Genomic DNA, 22,765 nt, shown 5'->3' with positions numbered 1-22,765 from the left:
AACCAAATATGCACCTTGAAGGTCTAATGAAAGATTTAGGCTAATCAGAATAAGAAGTTGCACTAATGTAATTTACCTTTATTCAAATAATAATTGGCAATTTGTTTAACCTTTATTCAAATGATAATTGGCAATAATTTGGCAATTTGTTTTGTAAATATATTATAAATACATATTGATGTTTATTGTATAGATTATGTTGTAAATATAGCATAAATATATTGTAACTGTTCAATAGCAACTGTTTATTTATTTATTTATGTATTTTATTGTCAGGGTAATGTATAGAGAGGTTACAGTTACATTCGTCAGATAGTGGGTGCATTACTTCTTGAACATTGAATCAATGGTAACGATTTAAAAGGTTTATAATTTTATTTTGTGAAGGATACACTTTCCAAAACTGTTCTGTAGCTTAATAAGGGAACTAGATCAATAAATGTTCGTCTCTTTACTAAGAATCACTATGGGACAAATAAGTTTGTCTCAGACTACCTTAGGAATTTTATGTAAACATTTGGAAACACACATCTCCATGCATTTTTCATTTCATTTAAGACAAACTATAGCAATTTAGGTGAAAGATGACAAAGGCCAGGCATGCAAGTTAAGAACTAAGGAGATTTCATGTTCTTTAGGGAATTGGATAGAAAGACCATTATAACTGAAAAATTTCCTGCATGCATGTAGTCTGTTTATTTCTGTCCCTGGGGTTGCATACAGGGTCTCATGCATGTTAAACACACCCTCTATCACCAGGCTATACCCTAAGCTATCTACATTCATGAAAGGAAAGCATGCTTGCATGCACTTTCTCTTACTCTTCTATCTCAGTGGGTTAATTGGAATCTAGAGCTTTGTGAATGGTAAATACTCTGCTTCTCCAGCCATCTCCCCTAGCCTTGATGTTTTGCTTTTGTAATTTGTTTCTGAGATGGCATCTTGCTATCTTTTCTTGGGGTAGCCTTGAATTTAAGGTCCTACCATCTCTGTCTCCTGAGTGTCTGGGATTTACAACACCTTCCCTGGATCACTGATAGAAATAAAACAAATTGTGTTGGGTTATCTAGTTCAATTAGCTACATCCTTAAATCATAGGTTTGTTCTAGACAGGGTTGTCATTTCTAGGGAAATTGGCATATCATATTCAATTTGCTTCTGATTAAGTTGTACGTCAATAGTGTACTAGTAGTTTGGAACACTGCCTTTTAAAATTTTACCTTGATAACTTATTGAGAAAAAAGAAAAAGGTCAGAATCTCCAGCATAGAGCAAGAGGGTACAGGGTGAAAGAAGGATGAGAGAAATATTTAATGTTTGTATTTGACACCCATTAAAAAAAGCTCATTCTTCTCCTTTTCCTCCTCTCTCCAAAATAATATTTCTCTCCCTCCCTCCCTCCCTCCCTCCCGCCCCCCCTTCTCCCCCCCCTCTCTCTCTCTCCCTCCTTTACTCCCTCCCTCCCTCCCTCCCTCCCTCCCTCTCCCCCCCCTCTCTATTTTTTCTCTGGTCCTGCCTGGGGCCTGAGCACTGTCCCTAAGTCTCTTTGTGCTCAAGGCTAGCATTCTACCACTTGTCCCACAGAGCTGCTTCCAGCTATTTCTGAGCAGTGTATTGGAGATAAGAGTCTTGTGAACTTTCCTGCCTGGAGTTGGCTTTGAACCATAATCCTCAGATCTCAGCCTCCTGAGTGGCTAGGATTACAGGTGTGAGCCACTGGCACTCAGCTTCTTAATTATTTTAGAAGAACAGAAGGTTTAAACAAAATATGAAATGTATGCACTTACGGGTCGCCTGTTTGGGATACTGGACGTAAGTTATTCTTCAATGATCTTAACCTGAGGATTAACTCAGTTGAACCACAGCTTCTTCACTTCCTTATTGACTAGGTGATGCTAATTTTCTTTTTCTTTTTCTTTTTTTTTTTGCCAGTCGTGGGCTTGGGCTCAGGGTTTGAGCACTGTCCTTGGACTTTCTCAAGGCTAGAGCTCTGCCACTTGAGCCTCAGCACCACTTCTGGCCTTTTGCTATGTATGTGGTACCGAGGAATCGAACCCAAGTCTTCAAGCATGCTAGGCAAGCACTCTACCACTAGGCCAAACTCCCGGCCCCTGATGTTAATTTTCTAGATTTAATTTCTTTTCCATAGGTTGAAGCTCAATTTCTAGGGAAGATATGTCAAAAGGAGTAGCTAGAGCTGGTCTGTTTCTCTGATTGACAGGTAAGAATTTAGATCTTGCTCATGATCATTTGTTTTGGAATAATGCACTGTCTATGAAAGTCAGGAACCTTCCTCTCTAGTCTTATATTTATTTTCACCCAAGTGGAAAAGTTCATTTTCCAGGGGGTTCTCCTTCTTTGCAAGGGACCATGAGAGTGAAAATTATTATTATAACTATTATTGTTACTACTGCTATAGTCATTATTATTGCTAAGCAAGTACTCACCAATGTGTCTTTCCCCCAGTCCTTTTTTTTTTGCCAGTCCTGGGCTTGAGCTCAGGGCCTGAGCACTGTCCTTGGACTTTCTCAAGGCTAGAGCTCTTCCGCTTGAGCCTCAGCACCACTTCCGGCTTTTTTCTATGTATGTGGCACCGAGGAATCGAACCTGCGTCTTCATGCATGCTAGGCAAGCACTTTAACCACTAGGCCAAACTCCCGGCCCTCCCCCAGTTCTTTTAGTTTGTTTTAGATAGGGTCTTGGGCTAACTTTGCCAGAGCTGGCCTCAGTCCATCATATTCCTCTCTCTACTGAGTAGCTAGGATTACAGGCATGCACAATCATGCTTGGCCCTGATAATTTCTTATCATCCAAGGCTGGAATGAGTAAGATTTGAAGAACATATTGAGGTGGGAAAACTGGAGTCTGTCAAACATTTTAAAGCAACCCAAGCTTTTCTCTCTATGCCACATCAGTTCCCTAATTCTCACCAGGAGCTAGTTTCCATTTTTGTCCCTGTTGGCAGGGCTTTCCTGACCTGAGGAAAACTAGCCTCCTGGATTCAAATGTCACCATGTTCTGGAAAGGGAAACTAGTTATAAATACACATGATGGTGCCTGTGTACAATTACACAGCTCTGTCAATATTTACTCTTACAAGTGGAAGCTATTTGTCTGCTCTTCTCTCTCTGCTGAGTGTGCTTGTTTCTTTTTGATTCTGACATAGCTTTAAAAAGAGAAAAGTCACTACAAACATCTAATGGTTACTTTTGATTAGTAAGGATTCTTTAAAAAGGGCATGCACTTCAAACTCCACAATCTCAGTTTTATGACCTGCTATGGCCTGGGATTATGAAAGGTTTGGACCGAATATTGTGCTTGTGTTCAAAGTAGTTCATGTCCTGTGAAAACAAAGGGTTAAAAAAAGTCCCTCAGTGGAAGAGATATATTTGGATAAGATTAGGTGAATGATAATTGTCCACAGAGTAATATTTATCATCAAAATTGAGCACTAAGAAGTGTAATGATGGAACCAGAGACGTTTCTTTACTGTCTGTTCACTGTTTAGAAACAGGCAAATGAGCTGTAAAGGTGGTCTTCAAAAATAAAAACCTATAGTGTTTTGGGGAAAGCAAAAAGTAAACCACAAAAGTTGGCCTTTGGGAAAGAAGATAAAGTATTTTATCACCATCAAGAACATTGCCATGACAACTGAGAACCCAAATACTTACTTTTGAGGTGAACTAGGAATGAGACCTCGCAGCTGTCCGTGGAGTGCATCTTGGATATTGCTGGTTGAATAGAGCCCAATTGGTGAGTTATAGGAAGCGCTCACTACCTGTCTTTTGTCATCAATGTTTGCAGCTGCAACAAAAGGCTGGGCCCTTCTTTTGTGAGCAGTACCAATGGGTTTGAATTCCTGTACATGGCAGACAAAACACACAGCCACAGAATGCACACAAAGCCATTAGTGAGCGACACTCAAGGAATTGCTGTTGTTAATGAAGGCATTTTTACTTGCTTTGCGATGGATAGAATGGTTACAGGAGGAGATGGGGATAAATCTTTCTATCATCTCTCTGAAATTACGTGCCATAGCTTACCATGCATAGAGAGGGGCCATTTTAAAAGATAATATAACATAGCTAAACACTTGTATATCTTGCTAGCCCCTTCTAACTTGTTCATCCACTTTCTAGTGGCTTTTTAATACTGAAAGTTTTTTGTGTTAAGAATTGTGATTTTTTAGTGAGAAAACTATTAGTAGACTTAATTTTTTCTTATTTAGGAATCACATATGCTTCATATTCTATTAATATCTTCTCTTTTTTATATGTGTGGTGCTAGGACTTGAACCCAGAGCCTCATACTTGCTTAACAAAAGCTCTTGGGGTTATCTCCCCTTGCAGGAATGCTGAGCTGATGTCAGAAAGTGAGTTATAGCAGCAAGTCTGAGTTAAAGAGGATTTTTTACTTTGTTTCTTGGGGTACAAGATCACACAGCAAAGACCTAGACTCTGAGTTTGAAACATACTAGAACAATGTGAAATCTATTTTTGTATTTTTAGTATAGGAATAATATGTTTGAGTTTAAAACACATGTATAGTTTTGTAAAGCTATTAAATCTTAATTTTGTATTGTAGGCAACAGAAGAAACCTGCAGGGAATACTAACCTAGATGTTAACCAATTCACTTCCCCAAACATTCTAGCCTATGCTTCTGTTGTGCAACTGAACTGACTGCTCTTTTGTTCATTTGATTTGTTTCCAGTATGAAAGTGTCTCTCTGCAGAGGAGCTGGCATAAAGCATTATTGCTGTTTCTATTAGGCAGCAGAGTGGCTGTAACAACCACATGGAGATGTGGAAATGTTCCAGTTTTGAACTACTGAACAGGAGAAAAGATTTGCAGCCCAACATCAACATAGTGGCACCATGAGATTGTTTTTAGTTGATTTAATAATGAGTTTGCATTGGCTCTATTTTGCACTTGGCCATAATGATTAGCCATTATTAGAGCATGAAAAAAGTGAGGTGGAAATATGAAATTATAAGTAACAGAAATGGCCATGATTTAGGGATTTGCAACTATTTCTGATACAAAAGAACACAGGAAGCTAATTGCCTAATCTAGTGTTGGTGGATTATAAATTTTCAAGCTAATTAAAGTGTGAATCAAGCAGGAAAGAACCACTTGAAGTTTGTGGAGCTTAGCTTTTTTTTCCCCTACCAAAGCATGACTGCAAATCTTGGTAAACACAATTGAATGGACAGTAATTAGTTACCATGGTGGCTTTATGGGAAAAAATCTCTGCCTTTATTTTATCTTTGCCTTAAAATAATGAATAAGTATGGATAGTGATTATTCTATAAATGAAGTTCTCTGCCCACATTTATGTATTAGTAATCTCTACTAGGACTTCTCAATAACAGCCCATAAGTTAATTGACTCCAAGCATTCACTTTGCCATTTTTAGTTTTGGTTATATACATTACCAAGGTCACAACTGAGTAATATGCTAAAAAAAAGATCAGTTCCATCTATCTTCTACTGGGCTTAAAACATTTTTGTTTAGGCTTTGCAAAGCATTAGTTTATTGGCTTCGAGAATCATTCCCCAAAGCACAGTGAATTGTATGCACCAGAGGTAAACAAGTATAGTACTGGGAGGCAATGTTCTAGCCAAGCTTCGCATCATTGTGTATTGTACACAGAATGAAAAGACAAAACCCATTAGAAGTTTGCTGTTCTATTTTCATTCCTTTACACTTTCTCAGAAAAGCATGGGAAACCTCTTTAAAAATCCAGTTTAAAAATTTATATAGCAGCTAAGACAATCTAGCTCTTGTTTATTCTTCGCAGACAGACTCCAAATCATCAAATAATACTATCTCTCTGGATTCCAAAAAGTAATCATTCAAGTTAATTTGACCATTTAAAATAGTTATTTTAAATGTTAGGAGCTTATTGTAAGGACTAATATCTTGAAGGAATGAAATGGCAGGACAGCCAGGGTAAAAACCAGTGAATTTGATGGAGCTTTGACAACACAGGGAAAATATGGTCCCTGACTGTCCATTTCCTAAGTCCTTGAAATGACCTCAACAATGACAGTGTTCAAAAACAATTCACCTTCATTTTTCCTACATGAAGTTGGGCATAAATGATGATTTATTACCAATTCCATTTAAAAGAATAAGTTTTTTCCATACAATTTATTTTTTTCTCTTATTTCCCTGCTGTCTATATTTTTTCACATAAAAATGTCAGGGAAATAATAGAAATAAAGTTATATGAATGGACATTTATTTCATCAAGGCCCAGTGAAGACATTTTCTATTTCAGCAGGCTTGAAACTTACAAACATTCCAGCCCCACCTGTTTACTTTTCAAATGCAAAATAAAGTCACCCTTGAAATCATTTTATTTTCTCCAATGATGTGTTTCAAGTGTTCCCATAGCTTGCTGGGATAAAAGGCTGGGGAAATGGCAGTTATGAAATTTGTTCTGTGCAGGCTGCCTTCTACTTTTCAAAACACTGCAATCTCAAGTTGATTTTATGAAAATAAATTGTGACTGCCCAAGTAAGTATGCTTTTATTATAAACTTTGTAAGGAGGAGTCAGTCGTTTATACAGAAATGGAGACAGCTCTCTTCCTGCTCAACCATTTTTGTTTCTGAAAAGCATTTTCCTACAGTGGTAGCCACCTTATATTTTGAGTCATCCATCTGCCATTAAACTAAAATGGAGAAAACAGTTTATTTGAAAAATAAACATACCCTTATTCTAGAGCAATGCTGTGAAAGGAATTTATTCAGTTGTTGAGAAATGATCTAAACAACTTCTAATGTCCTTTTTGAGCTACAACTTAAGTCTGAATCTATAAAAACACAAAAGTTAACTCTTTAACAATAGCATAGTGAAACAGAAAATTTAGTATTAAAATTTATTATCAATTGTTACTATATTTATTAAAAAGTCAAGGCCTATACTTATGGATAGAGAAAAATGCCAAAAATATATCCACTAACATTTTATTAAGGTTGGATTTAGATACTAGGAAACAAAATGTGTATATATGCATATATAATATTTAGTTTTGATTCTGATTCTAGGGCTTGAACTCAGAGCCTAGACACTGTCCCTGAGCTTTTTGTTCAAGGCTAGTGTTCTGTCATTTGAGCTATAGCCTGACTTATGACCTTCTGGTGTTTGACTGGAGAGAAAGATATGACAGACTTTCCTGCTTGGGTTGGCTTTGAACTTAGATCCTCAAATCTCAGCTTCCTGAGTAGCTAGGATTACAGCTACTGTGAATATTTTATTCTGAAGCAAAAGTCAGAATTCTTTGGATGAAAGTGTGACTTGGGTAGAGAAATAAGAGCTCAAGCATTGTATTACTCATTGGCATTTTATTACTAATCTATTTATTTCTTGAATGGATAGACTTCCATTGTTCAAAAGACTGTTGTATTTTCAGAATTCCCATTCAAAGAAAAGATATCTCTTTGCTTAACTTTATACTGTTTAAAAAACAACTAACCATGACTTAGTTTTCTTTTTTTTTACAGTTGATTATACATATTGCAAAGATTACAACTGTGTAATATTCTTAAAAGATCTAGCATTTTCTTTTTATTTCTTTTTAATTATTTTTTCATTATCTTCAAATAGTTGTACAAGGCGGGGAGACAAGTGTGTACTTTGTTAAAAGAAAATTTCTCTATGTTCTAAGTAGATCATTTCATTTTCAAAATGCCAGTCCTGAAGCATTACATTATATGAACTGGCCATGAAGGAATCTGGCCTAAGAGTCTCCATAAGGAATAAAAATCATTTGGTTCACCAGGAAAAGGGCGGAAATTGTTCTTATCTTGAGCCCTTCAAACACAGGCCTCTCCAAGAGGATGCCAGGAAGAATTAGGCATGACTCAAGCTAGTGGAATTTTTAAAGACTCCTTCTGACTGGCTTCTTTAGTTCTTAACCTAATCTTCACCTTTAGCAAAAAGAAATTTCATTTCCTTTTTTGTCATTTGTAGTGTCATAAATATTCATGTTTCTAACCTCAAAATGCAAGACATATGAACTAATACTCAACTGAAAAGAGACCAGTGTATTTAAAATCAGGATTAGGTCTGAAAATCCAATTCTTAGAACAATCACTGTTAAAAATGAATGTTCACTGATTAGCCAAAGAGAAGTTACCCTTAAGCTCCAATTCTGGAGAGATATTAGCAAAAGCACAGACTTTTATAATAGCTCAAGCTTGAATAAATAGCTATCTATGCTTTAATAAATGGTTTCTGGATCACCAACATGCCAGGATGGGAGAGGAGATTGAGGATCCTTAGGGAATCCTCTGTCAGCTAGGTCCTATCATCTTTTACTGATGAAACAAGGCTTAAAAATTAGGCAAAAAAATTCCAAGAAGGTGAAGTACACGTTTGGATGTGTGCTGTATATTGAAAAATATAGCGTAGAATTTGGCCAACAAATGAATGTGTGCATAAGGAACTCAATTTCTTATTCCCTTCTCTCCCTCCCTCCCTTCTCCTTCCCCTTACTCCCCCTTTTCAGGCACTGGTGGCTCATACTTGTAATCTACTTATTTAGAAGGTTGAGATCTGAGGATCGTTGTTGAAGGCCAACTCAGGCAGAAATGTCTATGAAAATATCTCCAATTAACCAGTAAAAATGTGTACTGCAGGCCTGGTTCAACTGGTAGCAATCTGGCCATGAATGAAAAAGCTTAGTAAAAGCACCAAACCATGTGTTAAAGCTCTAGTATCACAAGGGAAAAATAATGGGATAAGAATCTTGCAACCTCTTTCTCTCTAAAGAGCACATAAGATATTTCTCTTGTGGAAGCTTTGACTGACTTTCCTACCACACTGACAAGAAAGTTGAGGGAGCTTTTTGTCCACAGCCTGAACCTGAATGGGGACTCTCAGTAATGATGACAGACAAGACATATTTTACTATGAACAATTCCATATGTCAAGTTCTTTGCTTATACTGATTTATTTAAATCATTGAGAAGCCTTCTGAGACACTTGTACTTATGTAGTACTACATCTGTGTCATCCAGAAGGAACAAGAGGATTATGGATTCAAATGCAAGGCATGGAAGATCAACTCAGGAGATAATGATCCTGAAAGGAAGCCTGTTACTGAAGCATAAATGACAAATATGCTTTCAGCTCACCTCCCTCCCTCCTTCCCTCTCTCTCTAACTATATCTATCTATCTATCTATATGATATATATATATAAATGACATGTTCAACTATCTAGCCAATTTATAGGAGATTATAGGGATATTAAATTCATTTTAAGCTTTGTGAGTTTCTGAGTAGAGCTTCCTAAATCCTGTTCTTAGATTTTTCAGAGTATATCACAAGTGAGGTTTAATTGCAGTCTATTTGGACTTTCTGAAAGTAAACCTATCAGATAAACATCAGATTATTAGATGAATTTAGCTTGTGGCAGTTTCATCAAGGGAAAGTCCTCTGCACTGGCGGAATAGCAATATAATGCAATTTAAATCCCTTTTCTAAGATAAACTTAATTATATAATGCCAAACTGATAACTAAAGAAAGATGTAAAGATAAGATCTATGTGAGGACCTCAAAGCTTTGAAGTTTGAAATAAGTATAAGATTAGAGACACCTGTTACAAATATGAAACCAATTTTGTTTTGCATTAACAACATAAACTTCATAGATTACCTCATGTGGCGTTAAGTTCATTATAAGATGCAACAAAAAGCTAATTCTATAGCTCCAACCAAATTCTTCCTTATGAAAATATACTTATCTTTTATCAGAATATTCACCTAGGTCTACTTTCCTTTTTCCTATCTTTATCTTTCTTGGTACAGGAGTTTAAACGCAGACAGGCACTATGGCATTTGAGCCAATACCATCTAGCTCTTTTTTGTTTTAGCTATTTTTTTTACAAGGTCTTGTGTCTTTTGCCTGGATCCTTGTTCATCTTGGATCTTAATCTTCCTACCTTTAACTTCCCACATAGCTGGAATGACAAGCATGCCCTATCATGCCCATTTATTCACTGAAATATATTTTGACACTCTTTTGTGTCAAATTGCAGTCTTCCTCATCTTCACCTCTCAAGTATCTGGGATTACAGGAAAGAGTCATGGTGCTACTGCCTTTTCTTTTTCTTCATCTAAGAAAGCAGGGATCACATGGATTAATCTTAGAGAGCAAAGGCAGATCACTACTTCATTAGGTGATTGTTCTAATTTTTGCATTGGCATTTTCTCTCTTGACTGCATCCCCATCATCAGAAAGGGATTATAAGGTGAGTGGACATCACTTATGGTAACATTCATACCTATGGTTCTGCTTCTAAGTTGATTTTGAAATGATGAGCTCTCCCATCTTCTGCTACCTGTGGAGACCATAAGCGAGTTTCTGCTCTGAAAAATCAAACAAAGTGTGTAAATGTCCAGTTCAAGTGGAAGTTCTACATCTAGTATCCTTTAATTTCCCATTGTGATTGTGAAAATACTAGCAGCCCTTATGGGTGTGAAGCAAGAGTAATATTTTTTGCTTACTATTTTCTACTTTCCCATCCAATTAGATTCCATTTAGGGAATCTAGAGTAGACGAAGGCCAACTGTAGTGTGTTGTGTGATGTAAAGAAAGAGCAGGATTCCCAAAGCATGTGGGAATCACCAGAACAGGGAGTTTCTGGAGGCATATCTTGAAGATACTAGGTGATAAACTATGTCTCCCTCCTTCCTCTCTTTCTACTCAAGCCATCCCAGAAAACAGGGAGGAGACATAAAGATGGATTTACTATTGGCCTCAAAGAACTGAGCTGTTTTTAACTCTCCTTGAGCATCTGAGACCTAGTATCATCTTAGGGGAGGCACAATATTATGCTGACATAGGAAGAGACTCTTACATCCCAGGACACTGGTAGAATAGCTAACAGATTGAGATTTTTCTACCTCAAACATGTACAGCTACTGTATCAACAGTGTAATCACACGCAGATAACCATTAAAATCAACGGTTATTTTCACATGGTTCAGATTCCAATTGGGATTTTGGTAAGAATATCTTATGGGGGAGGGAAGAATTAGCATTATCTCAGTATTTAACATCCATATGCACGTGTACTTCCCACCTTATACTATTCTTCTGGTTGTTATCTATGCAAAAATAGAAAACAAGCTGGGTACTGGTGCTTCACACTGTAATCCTAGCTATTTAGGAGGCTCAGATCTGAGGATTGCAGTTGGAAGCCAACTGGGCCAGGAAAATCTGTGAGACTCCTATCTCTAATTAGTCAATAAAAAGCAAAAATGGAGTTTGGCTCAAGAGGTAGAGCATTAGCTCTGAACAAAAAAGCTCAGGAGAATCTCTTAAGCCATGAGATAAAGCCTCAGGATGAGCACAAGAAAACAAAACAAACATTTCATCCAGAAGACAGCACCTATAATATTAATAACCAGTTTTAATATACTGACATCTTGGTGAGTCTAGAGATTTTTTTGGAGTCAGTTTTGGGGCTTGAACTCTGGGCCTGGGCACTGTCCCTGAGCTCTTCAGCTCAAGGCTAGCACTATACCATGTTGAGAGACAGCACCACTAAGAGATTTTTTGTTTTTGCAAGTCCTGGGCCTTGAACACAGGGCCTGAGTACTGTCCTTGGGCTTTCTCAAGGCTAGAGCTCTACCACTTGAGCCACAACACCATCTCTGGCTTTGTACTATGCATGTGAACAGAGAAATTGAAACTGGGTCTTTGGGCATGCTAGGAAAGCACTCTACCACTAGGCCAAACTCCTGGTTTGATTGTTTTAGTTGCATCTCTACATTCCATTTCATTCTATGCCATCATGAAAAGAGCACGGCAATGGGCCATTCTCTTCAGTATTTATAGGTGTCCAATGTCTATTTTTCATAATTAACCAACTAGAGTACTATAGGGAGAAAAATTTTGTTTGGCCTCTTTGATTATTTTGACATTCCAAAAAAACTGTATTTCAGATTGGCTTATCCAATCCATGTCTACTCTGCTAGCTGATTTTAGTGAAGATCAGAATAAAGTAGCCAATATATAAAGAAGCCCATCAGAGCCGTAGACCCTATCCCAATTCTGATGAGGAAGAGGGCATTGTTTGTAATGCTAGTTCAGGCTCTTTCCCCAAATAGATCAAGTTTTATCACCACAACTCCAAGAACACCTGTCAATTTTGAGACACAGCTGGTGGGCTGCTGCCTTAATTCTGTCCTGTGCATCAGCGTGTGTCATGGACTCTGTGCCAAAGCCATCAATAGCCAGGATAACATCTCCAGGACACAGATTGGCAGCTGCTGCTTTGCTTCCTGGAGTTATCTAGAAGAAATCAAGACATAATTTCAAAACAACATCTGGAAATACCTTCAATTTTGTGCCTGACATTTATATTTTAGTCTAAGAATGTTTTTTAAGCTTCATGATGCAGGACATCTTAAACCTAAGATAATTATTAGCTGATCAGTCATGTTAGTTCCGTTTTATTACCATGCTCAACAATTGTATCACTTACAAATTACATTTATCTACTATTGCTTTTCTGTTATTCAAAATACCTATTGTAAAACTTCTTCTCTGAATATTTTTGTTAGTTTGCTTTGAAGAAATAATTAACAAGGATTTTTGTTGTTGTTCCAGAATTTTCTGTTTGGAAATGATGTCTTATTATATTTACGCAACTTGCATATTTGAGTTAAAGGTGATTTTGCATTCTGATAATTACCATTTTTAAAATTCACTTGAGTACAATGAACCAAATGTGGCTTTACCCACACTCACATGTTACATCTTAACCCGTCAAGAGATGGTGTTTGGAACTGGGGCTTTTGGGAGGTGATGAGGTCAGAAGTATGGTGCCCATATGAACAAGATTAATACCTTTTGAAAAAGAGAGCCTGGTCTAATAACAACAGATGCTGGAGGGGATGTGGCCAGGAGGGATCACTACTACACTGTTGGTGGGAGTGCAAACTCATTCAACCACTATGGAAAGCAGTATGGCAGTTCCTCAAAAGACGAAACATAGAACTCCCCTATGGCCCAGCAATTCCACTACTTGGCATTTACCCAACCATCCAGAAACAAGGACATACTAAATCCACTAGCACAACAATGTTCATTGCAGCACTATTTACCATAGCAAAGATATGGAACCAACCCAGATACCCTTCACTTGATGAGTAGATCAACAAGATGCAGTATGTATACACAATGGAATTCTATGCTGCTGTCAGAAAGAATGAGATTGCCCCATTTGCAAGGAAATGGAAAGACTTAGAAAGAATCATATTAAGTGAAGAAAGCTAGACTCAAAGGAACATAGGCTCAATGGTTTCCCTCATTTGTCACAATCAGTAGAAACCTTGGGCTCTCCTAGCAGAGATTTACAATAGAACAAAACGTAGATTCACAAGGCCATATAGTATGACACTAAATGAAAGGACCTCCAGGATATAGAAACAAAAGCCATATAAGGAGTGATTGTTGTCCTTAATGTACTATGTTATCTCTCATCCCTTTTGCTGTCCCCTGGTTATCTCATATTGTTACAGTATTTCTCCTGGTTATCTGATATATTGTATATGTGCATATTTGGTTATTTAAAGTCAGATAGGGAAGGGAGGAAAACAAGATAAGGCGCTGGGGTGGGGGAAGGGAAATGGGGACCAAGACTCCAGAAAGTGTATCAATGTATGTGAAGTAATGCACCGTCTATCTGGCAAATATAATGTAATCCTTCTATTAATTACAATAAAAATATATGAAAAAAAAGAAAAAGAGAGCCTGAGGAGAACTCTGTTGTTCTTGGACCATGTGGAATCTTAACCTCAGTCCCAGTCATGTTGCTACTGCAAGGAATAACTTTCTGCTGTGTGTAACCCACCCAGTCTATGGTGCTGTGTTAGAACATCCTGAATGAAGGGTATAAAGTATACAAATATAAAGAAAGATTTACTCTTGAATGAGCAAGAAGCCTGACTATATATATATATATATATATATATATATTTATGACTTTTCGTGGACTCTTCAGGGATCTGTAACAGCAGGCTAGAAGCCTGTCTTGAGCGTGGGGTCATCTTCAACAGAGGAATAGGTAGCCTCATGTTAGATATTTTAAAAAATTCAGCTAAAACAATGAATTGTTAAAGGTTGATTGTGAGTTAATGTGAATGTATAGATCCTGAGAACTACCAACACAAGGGAGGTGTGTATTTACTCATTGGGTCTTCTCCATGGAGAACAGAGGGAATAAACAGAACACAAGCTGGTAGATTTTAATTGAGCCACATCAGCGCAACTTAAAAACACAGATTGCTGAATTAGGGAAAAGGGAAGATTCACTTCATTGCCGCCTACAAGAAACCCCTATTGATGGTATATTTGAAAGGAGGAGGTAAAAAGAACAGTTAAGGGTTTTGAGAAAATATGGCTTTTGGTATTTTAAATGTTTAAAAAGAGAAAATATGAACTACTTGGGATGTAAAATATGCTGTTAAAATTAGTAATTCTCTTGATTGCTGTACTTACTCTCAGTTTTTCTTGTTAGATTCTAAGGTATAGTCTACATAGACTGTAATTTGAATTCTGACCTTTTCCTGAATAGTGATTTTTTCTCTCTTTTTTTTTTGGCCAGTCCTGGGCTTGAGCTCAGGGCCTGAGCACTGTCCTTGGATTTTCTCAAGGCTAGAGCTCTACCACTTGAGCCTCAGCACCACTTCCGGCTTTTTTCTATGTATGTGGTACTGAGGAATTGATCCCGGGTCTTCATGCATGCTAGGCAAGCACTTTAACCACTAGGCCAAACTCCCAGTCCCATTTTTTCTCTTTTGTTGATGGGTATTAGAAGAAAACAACAGCTTCCAGTCAGTCACATGATCAGTAGCCTAAACAATGAATACCTTATAGGATACTGTGTTGTGAAACTATGATGTGATATTTGGTAAGATAAATATACGAACTATATTTTGGAGAGGCATTAGTGGGGCAAAACACATGGTCTCATGGTTGCTAGGCAGATAATCCCTGTTACTTGAGCCATTTTATTAATACGATGACTTTACTGGGATTTAATTCTACCATAAGTCAAGGAGCATTGTATATGTCTAAAAATTTAGGGTGTACACTCCAGTCTATTTATATCATAGCTCAGAAAACAAAGAGTCCCAATATTTAAAGTCAATAAGACTTGACTTAAATCTCAAGCTGTTCCCAGAATAAACTGCATTGTTCTTAATTATCAGTCATGAATTCATCTTTTTTAAAACTCTATTTGCTTCTATTCCAGTTATCTTATTTTACTTTGCAGATCTAGGGGTTCCACGTTAATCTCAATAAATAATACTTAAATCTTGCAGTGTCATCAGTGAAAGATTGACCCGTTTAATTTCTGTGATCAGCTCATGATTTCCCAGCAGGGACAGTAGATAAAAGCCGGGTGATGACAAGTTGTGTTTGTTACATCTTTGCCTCTGGGAAGTATTTTGGAACTGCTTTCCATTTAGTTCTCTCAGACCCAAATCTATCTGAAGAACAAAAGTTTCCATCCCCAGGAAAATGTGGAAAGATAAACATAACCTTAAACTTTGAGTTTTCTCTAGATATACTATGTCAAAGTCAGTATTAACTATTTTTAAACTTTTAAGGCAAGGGTGCTTGTCTCTGGGTTAAAACACAAGGAAATGTGGTCTAATGTGTACACTCTTAAAGCTTTTTAAAGCTTCACTAATACACTCGAGTGGATTTGAGTTATCCAACACCCATTCCTGACGTGGAAAAGCTTAACTTTATTTATTCATTTATTTATTTATTTTAGCTTTGGTTAGGAGGAGCAAAAGGTAGAGTTGTTTGTAGATGTGCACATTTACACAGTTATTAGAACTCAGAGAATGCCTAAGTAACAGACATTGAACTTACATGCTGAAAAGCATTAGATGACTTATTTAAATATATCAAATATTCAAGATTACTAAAATGTCTTAGCATTCTTAACAAAAGTTAAGAATAATGTTTCCTAGTCATACAAAATGTTACATTAACAAAGTCTTTTTTTCCCCTCATAGTATTGCTCAGACAGATAGTGTGGATATAGAGAATGAGGAGTGGTGTCTGAATAACTTTTGGCTTTCTGGTTAGTAGAGAGCAGTTAACTAACTATGTTACTAGGCTTTCAGATACTAAGTAGGACAGCAATGGCTAGAATCACTCCTGAATTTGTACTCAACTGCAGAATCGCTGTTTTTGGGTCTCCGCAAATGGACAAAGAGGAAGAGAAAAACATGTAGACGGGGATATGAGAACGAGAAAACAGGATGCCTTTACTTTTTCTTAATTTTGTATTTCCACTAGGTTGTTGATCAGGAAATGACTACTAAATTGGCCTCTTTTAATAAGTGAAGCCATTTGTTTAAACTTAAGAACCTATTACTTCCAAGCATCACTTTATTATTTACTATTATTTTTATAGTAGTCTGACATCATAATTAGTATATTATAAGAGCTCTTTGTTGAATATAAAGACTCCATTCCATTCCAGATGTCTGGGATCAAGAGTTTGAATCTATGGGAGAAGGGCCAGGGACTTTGTGTCAACAGCTGCCTTCAATGATTTCTATTATTCACATTAAATTATTACTTGGGCCAATTTGGAAAAAATACTAATTCAAAACAAAATGATGCATATATTATGCTTTTCTTACTGTGAGAAAAACACAGGAGAACCAAATGTAAGCCTCTGTTATGATGTTGATATTAAGACTAAATATGGAACTAAGCCCATGGTATAGAGAGATCTGTGGGCCTAGCCACTCAAGAGGCTGAGAGGAACCTCCCTGCATACAGCGGTTCAATCCAAGCCTGGGAAACATAGTGAAATAACAATTCAGTGGAAAAACTGAAAATGGTCAAAATTATAGAGCAGAGAATGTATGTACTGAAGAGCAGCACTGAGAACACTGATCAAATAAACATCATAAGCTATCACCTGTCAAATAAACTTGACATGGCTTCCCTGGCAGCTGAAGCTCTCTGGCACCTGGTTGCAGTAGATGTTTCTAGAAGCATATCCATGTCAGTTATAACACCATCCCTGCATGCACCTGGGCATGCAAATTCAAAAGTTATCTGGGATTCCTCATGTGTGGCTGGCATAAGAACTATTCTTTGACTGCTACATCTGGTGACTATTATTTCATTTAATCCTTAAGCATGAAAACAATAACCTTGATTTTAGTATGAGAAAAATGATTTTGAATAAGTGTAAGAAACTTGCTTAGGATTAGACATCCAGTAAAAATTCTCTCTTAGGACTGACTTTGTAGCTTTATAGCTTAGGCCTTCTCTCTCTCTCTCTCTCTCTCTCTCCCTCTCTCTCTCTCTCTCTCTCTCTCTCTCTCTCTCTCTCTCTCTCTCTCTCTCTCTCTCTCTCTCTCTCTTTCCTTTATCCTGCTTTATCCTGTCTCCTCTTTGGCCATACTTTTCTTGTGGAATCCTGGACAGATTGTATCATTATAGTTTATGTACATGACCTACCTTTTCTACTTGAAGTATGCAATTATTAAGCAGAGAACAGAAATCCTTCTAAATTATAATTGTGCCCATGAAGTACCTTTCACATCTAGGTTATTATACACATAGTAGATATTTATATGAATATTGTGAATACATAAACCAGCACTTCCACGCAGAAATAATCTTTGCTTGCACAATTGTATACATTTTTCTTTTATTTTTAAATTCAAACCAATCCTGCTGCCACATTTGCTTTAACCTGGAAAAGGACTGACTTCAAAAGAAGCATTCCTTTCTAAAAGTTCAGATTTCAAATGTAGCTTATATTAAAACAATATTTTTTTCTGTGGTAAAGCCTGCAAAATAAAGAATACATGAACAGTGTCTAGGTTAATATTCAGGACCCACTTAGCACTGCCTGTTACAATAACCTTGTTCCAGGGTGTGCTCTGAGGTGAAGGAGGACTGAGTGAAAGGAGGAAGAAGAAATTGGGTAAGAAAGGCATACTGTCATCAGAGAATGTACTCACTTTGTCATGTAAAGTAAATAATATATAACTTGTCTGTGTGAGTAGATCCATTTTTCTGGATGGTTTAAGAACCTTACAGAGATACTCCTTGGGATCAACTTAAAAGACAAATGAAAGAAGTCCACTGAAAAATGTAAATCTTAAACATTTTTCTATGAAATACTTAGGATAATTATAGATGATGTTTGAAAAACCACTTTTTCCTTTATACTGAGCTGACAAAGATTAAATTTTACCTTGCACAAAGCATATGGCACTCCTGTGGCTAAGAGACTGTTAGTCATTGCTGGTAGATTTTCCCTCCCTCCCCATGCACTGCTTTTGCTGGTACTGGGGTTTAAACTCATAAACTTGTGGGCTTGAGCAAATGCCTCCATCCCAGCTTTTTGCTAGTAATTTTGGAGATGGAATCTTACAGACGTTTCTGAACCGTGATTCTGCAGATCTCAACTTTATAGCTAGGATTAAATGTGTGACCCACTGGTACCTGGCTTTACCTGCCTTTTGAACAGTGAGTGTGTGTGTGTGTGTGTGTGTGTGTGTGTGTGTGTAATGCATTCATGCACACCAGAGATTAAACTCAGATCTTTCCATTAGATACAATGCTTGCCCAAACACTGAATCACTTGAACCATGTCATAGTTCCCTTCACTTTTAGTTGTTTTGTTTTCAGATACTGTGTTAACTTTTTGTTGGAGCTCACCTTTACAATATGACTCTACACTCTCTGCCTCTTGAGTGCCTGGGATGTGCAGGTATATTCCATCATGCCTGGCCTGATATATGTGTTTTGTAAAATGATACAGCTTCACCTCCATGGGTTTGTGAGTAGTTATAGTGCAGGGACTGTTTTAATTTGGTAAACTGCAATTTCAAGTTTATGGAGAGAGTTATGTTTGTCACAAACTCTGGATGGAGCCTCATTGTCTAGGGGCAGTGATATTCAGATAACCCCTGGTACCTAATAGAGTTATGTCCTGATAAACACCAAGTTCTTTATTAAATATTTAGTAGGCCTAACTATTAAACATTATAAATTATAGCACTGCCGTACAGAATAGAGTCTTAGCTGTTGCTCTGGTGATCGAATGTTTGACTCTCAGAATAGCACCAAGACAGATCAGTATAGCATTTATTTTGACACAGGAAACAACCCAAACTTAAAATTCCAAGGATGGCTTAAACTGATGCACTGTCACTTTCACATCAGTGGAAGTAGCACCATTGTTAACTGGGACCATCTGCCATGTGCATTGGCTTATTGTATGTAGGGTAGGAAAAGATAAAAGAGGAGAAGAGAAGAACATAGCACAGGAGAGAAGAGAAGAGGAGAGGAGTAGTTTATAGGACATAAATAATTTACTTGACTTCAAGAAATCTATCTCACAGAATTTTTTTGCTAGTCCTGGGCTTGAACTCAGGGCCAGAGCACTGTCCTTGGGCTTTCTTCAGGCTAGAGCTCTACCAATTGAGCCATAGTACCACTTTTGGCTTTTTCCGTGTATATGGTACGGAGGAATTGAACCCAGGGCTTAGTGCATGCTTGGCAAGTACTCTACCACTAGGCCACACTCCTGGTCCTTACAGAATGTTTTGATGTTATGTATGAAGACTGGTATTTCATTTTGTCTATGATTTTCTAAAATAGATTTTCCTTCATCCTTATTATGAAATATTTTTGGCATATAGAATTACATAAAAAGTGACAAGCTGAGTCAATCATATTATAGTCTGTGTTCACAATGCAGTAGCTACTGTGCCAGGCATACATCTCCCACAAAGCAGAAAGTTTCTGCTCTCAGGACCTTGATATGCTTCAACGTCTGTGGAACAAGGGATGGCGATAGGAGAGGGGAAAGCTCCTCAGCCCATGAGATGACCATTACTAGAAAGATTGGGGACTATGATAGAGATTAGTGGGGCTATGGCAGCCAAAGCAACTCTGGGGAGAGAGACACATGTTAGAAGCAAAGCATGCGAAGGAAATTGAAGCAGCTCCGAACAACAGCGCTGTTGGCCATGTATGGAGAGGAAGAGGGAGAGAGAGAGAGAGAGAGAGAGAGAGAGAGAGAGAGAGAGAGAGAGAGAGAGAGAGAGAGAGACAGACAGACAGACAGACAGACACAGAGACAGACAGACACAGAGACAGACAGACACAGAGACAGACAGACACAGAGACAGAGAGAGAGACAGAGAGAAGTAAAAGGGAGAGAAGGAAGATGGAGGGAAAGAAATAAAGTAAGGATTGAAGATGAAAAGCTGTAAGTGCCCTGCCAAAGATCACAAATTCAATTTTTTTTTTAAAGAGAGAGATGGGCAAATCTGTACTTCAAAGATGAATGGTAAAGATACGCCAGGTAAATGGAAGCGGGGAAACAAATGTCTGGGTGTGAACTTAGGAAAAATAGGTTGGTTAAAAAATGGTAGTGAAACTATGGATGGTATAAAAGAGCTGTTTAGAAATATCTGAGCAGAAAGTAGATTTTTTTTTTGGCCTACATGTGTGAACTTCAGAATACAGGATGGGGAGCAGGCTGATATTGTATACAATCCATGCAATTATTGGTAGGCTAATGACTCCTAGTTCTCACCTTCAAAAGGTGAACCTACTAGACCTTGTATAGAATTATTGTGAGACTGAAGCGAGTTAATATAACAACATATATATAACCTTATTCACCTCTAAAATAATATAAAATTATCAGATAAGTCTAATAATCACCTGGGTTGTTTTAAAGTAATACGTCTTAGGATTTTTTTTTACCCCAAATAATTCTGAGTTCTCTTATAACTTCAATGCAAGTATTCTTAACCAGGTGTTCCTAAGGAATACAAGGCCAAGAGAAAGTACCTGCATTTATTTACCATAAATCCACCATATGCATGGTTTTAGGTATGTGGGGGATACAAAACATTTAAGCTTAACCTGATATCCTGGAGTTAAAAATAACTGAAAAAACCAGACTCACACAAAATAATCATGTCTAGTCATGCACTGTTATTAAAACAAGTGTCAACGTTTATGGCACAAACTAGTTAAGAGTAAGAAATTCAAGACAGAATTGGCTTTTCAGATAATAATGATCACTTAACAATAGCTTCTGTTGTCTCTCTGCAGATGTAAGTTATGCCTTAAACACTGTTTATAATGTCAACAACTCAAAAATCCAAGAATAAATGATACAGTCATGTTACCTATAAAAGCAAAATATTTCTTTTACAAATTCCCTAAAAGGTTTTACTTATTTCTGTAGGATTTAATCTAAATATGATTTATTCTTTGTTATTACTCAAGAGCTTACTTCATTTAATATAAGCAAATGAAGGCAGTACTCCATAAACGAAACATATTTCTTAGCAGAGATAATGGAGACTGTTTTCTTTGGGAAATCTATAAAAGGAATCACTTGGCCCAGATCACAGAAGCATGTTCTGCCTAGTTTACTTAAGAACGATTTGGGGGGTATGTTAAGTTTTTATGTCTGACATAAAAACATATGTCAGATGTGTTTATATGTTCTGGAAAAATGTAGAACAAAGCTTAAAATGGTCCACTGTATGCATCTGTATGTTAAGTGTTTTTAAAATATTTTACAAAGGACATTGGTTCCCTAATGTTGTAGACAAATGCAAATAGAAAAATTTAAAAGGTATGTCATTGTTAGAAATCTGTAAGTGATCAGCTTATAAAGCATATGTTTATAAAATACAGCATGAACAGTAAGGGAAAAAAATCCAAATGTTACATTTGGAGAATAAAAGTACAATGCTTTAACAGTTTATGACTTTAAATTAACCTTAAAATGCTTTATACATGAGAGCTCATTGATGATTATTTCTGTTGCTTAAAAAATTCATATTAGAAAAATATCAACCATACCGAATAATGCTTTAGAATTAATTCTGGAAATTTTCTGATGGGAGAGGAAAGTTTTTACTTATTTTTTTTTTCTCCATTGGGCAGAGCTTCAGGCAACATGAAGGGAAAGTTTGACTTTGGTATCAAAGTTTTTTTTTTTTTTTAAAGAGTTATTCATCTGTGGTACTTGCCCTCGGGTAAACTACCTAAAGTTATCTTCGTTGTTTGAATTATAGATAACGATTCCTCAGCCAAGTTCCCAGCTTGGGAAAAATATTTATTCCAAATGCCTAGAAACCCAGGAGTACACATTAGCAATATTTTCCCCGTCTGAAGCGATATGAGCAGTGCCAACTTAGCCAACTCTGGAACAGCAGAGCGCTCCAGTTTTCACCCAGACTCTCCCTCCCACGGGGTACCCCGTCTGTTCCTGGAGGAAGACGGGTGCCAGGGACGCGACGACACCCCAGCCCTGTCGGTTGACTTCTCAGCCACTTGCCAGGGGCCCAGTAGCCCAGGACCCAGCCGCGCACCGCCCTGCGCGCATTCCGGGGCGCCCCCCGCCCGTCCAATCCCCTGTCCAGAGGCGGTCGCAGCTCCCTCCCGAGGAACCCCACGGTCCTGAACTTGTAGCCACAGTGAAGAATGGGGAGCACCTACCCTGGGGATGACCAGAGGCTGGTTGAAGTCTATGCCCCCCGACAGTCTGAAGCCCCAGGGCGCGGGGCCCGGGAGCACCACGTTCTGGGGCATGGTGCCTTTTGCCGGGGGCGCTCAGCGAGGGGAGGCTCTGCACACCGCACGTGTCCCCTGACGGGACACCCCACTCAGCTCCGGCTGGCGGTGGGGGGCGGCTGGGGAGCTTTATTCCTGC

The 22,765-nt window shown here is 37.7% G+C and overlaps 1 pseudogene across 1 annotated transcript in view; it reads right to left on the bottom strand.

Moving 5' to 3' along the window:
• The window catches only part of LOC150039631 (PDZ and LIM domain protein 3-like), a 31,290-nt pseudogene extending 8,525 nt beyond the window's left edge, over positions 1 to 22,765 (bottom strand). The window contains exons 1-4 of the transcript XR_016534299.1: positions 22,552 to 22,765; positions 12,161 to 12,312; positions 10,298 to 10,382; positions 3,273 to 3,340 (exon numbers count right to left, since the gene is read on the bottom strand). The product of XR_016534299.1 is annotated as a PDZ and LIM domain protein 3-like (transcript). The remainder of the gene's footprint in view (positions 1 to 3,272; positions 3,341 to 10,297; positions 10,383 to 12,160; positions 12,313 to 22,551) is intronic.

This window comes from Megascapheus bottae, unplaced genomic scaffold, assembly GCF_031878675.1.
Source record: "Megascapheus bottae isolate mThoBot1 unplaced genomic scaffold, mThoBot2.hap1 HAP1_SCAFFOLD_154, whole genome shotgun sequence".
NCBI lineage: Eukaryota > Metazoa > Chordata > Mammalia > Rodentia > Geomyidae > Megascapheus > Megascapheus bottae.
The sequence above is the reverse complement of the archived record's forward strand: the minus strand, read 5'-3'. Positions and strand labels throughout refer to the sequence as shown.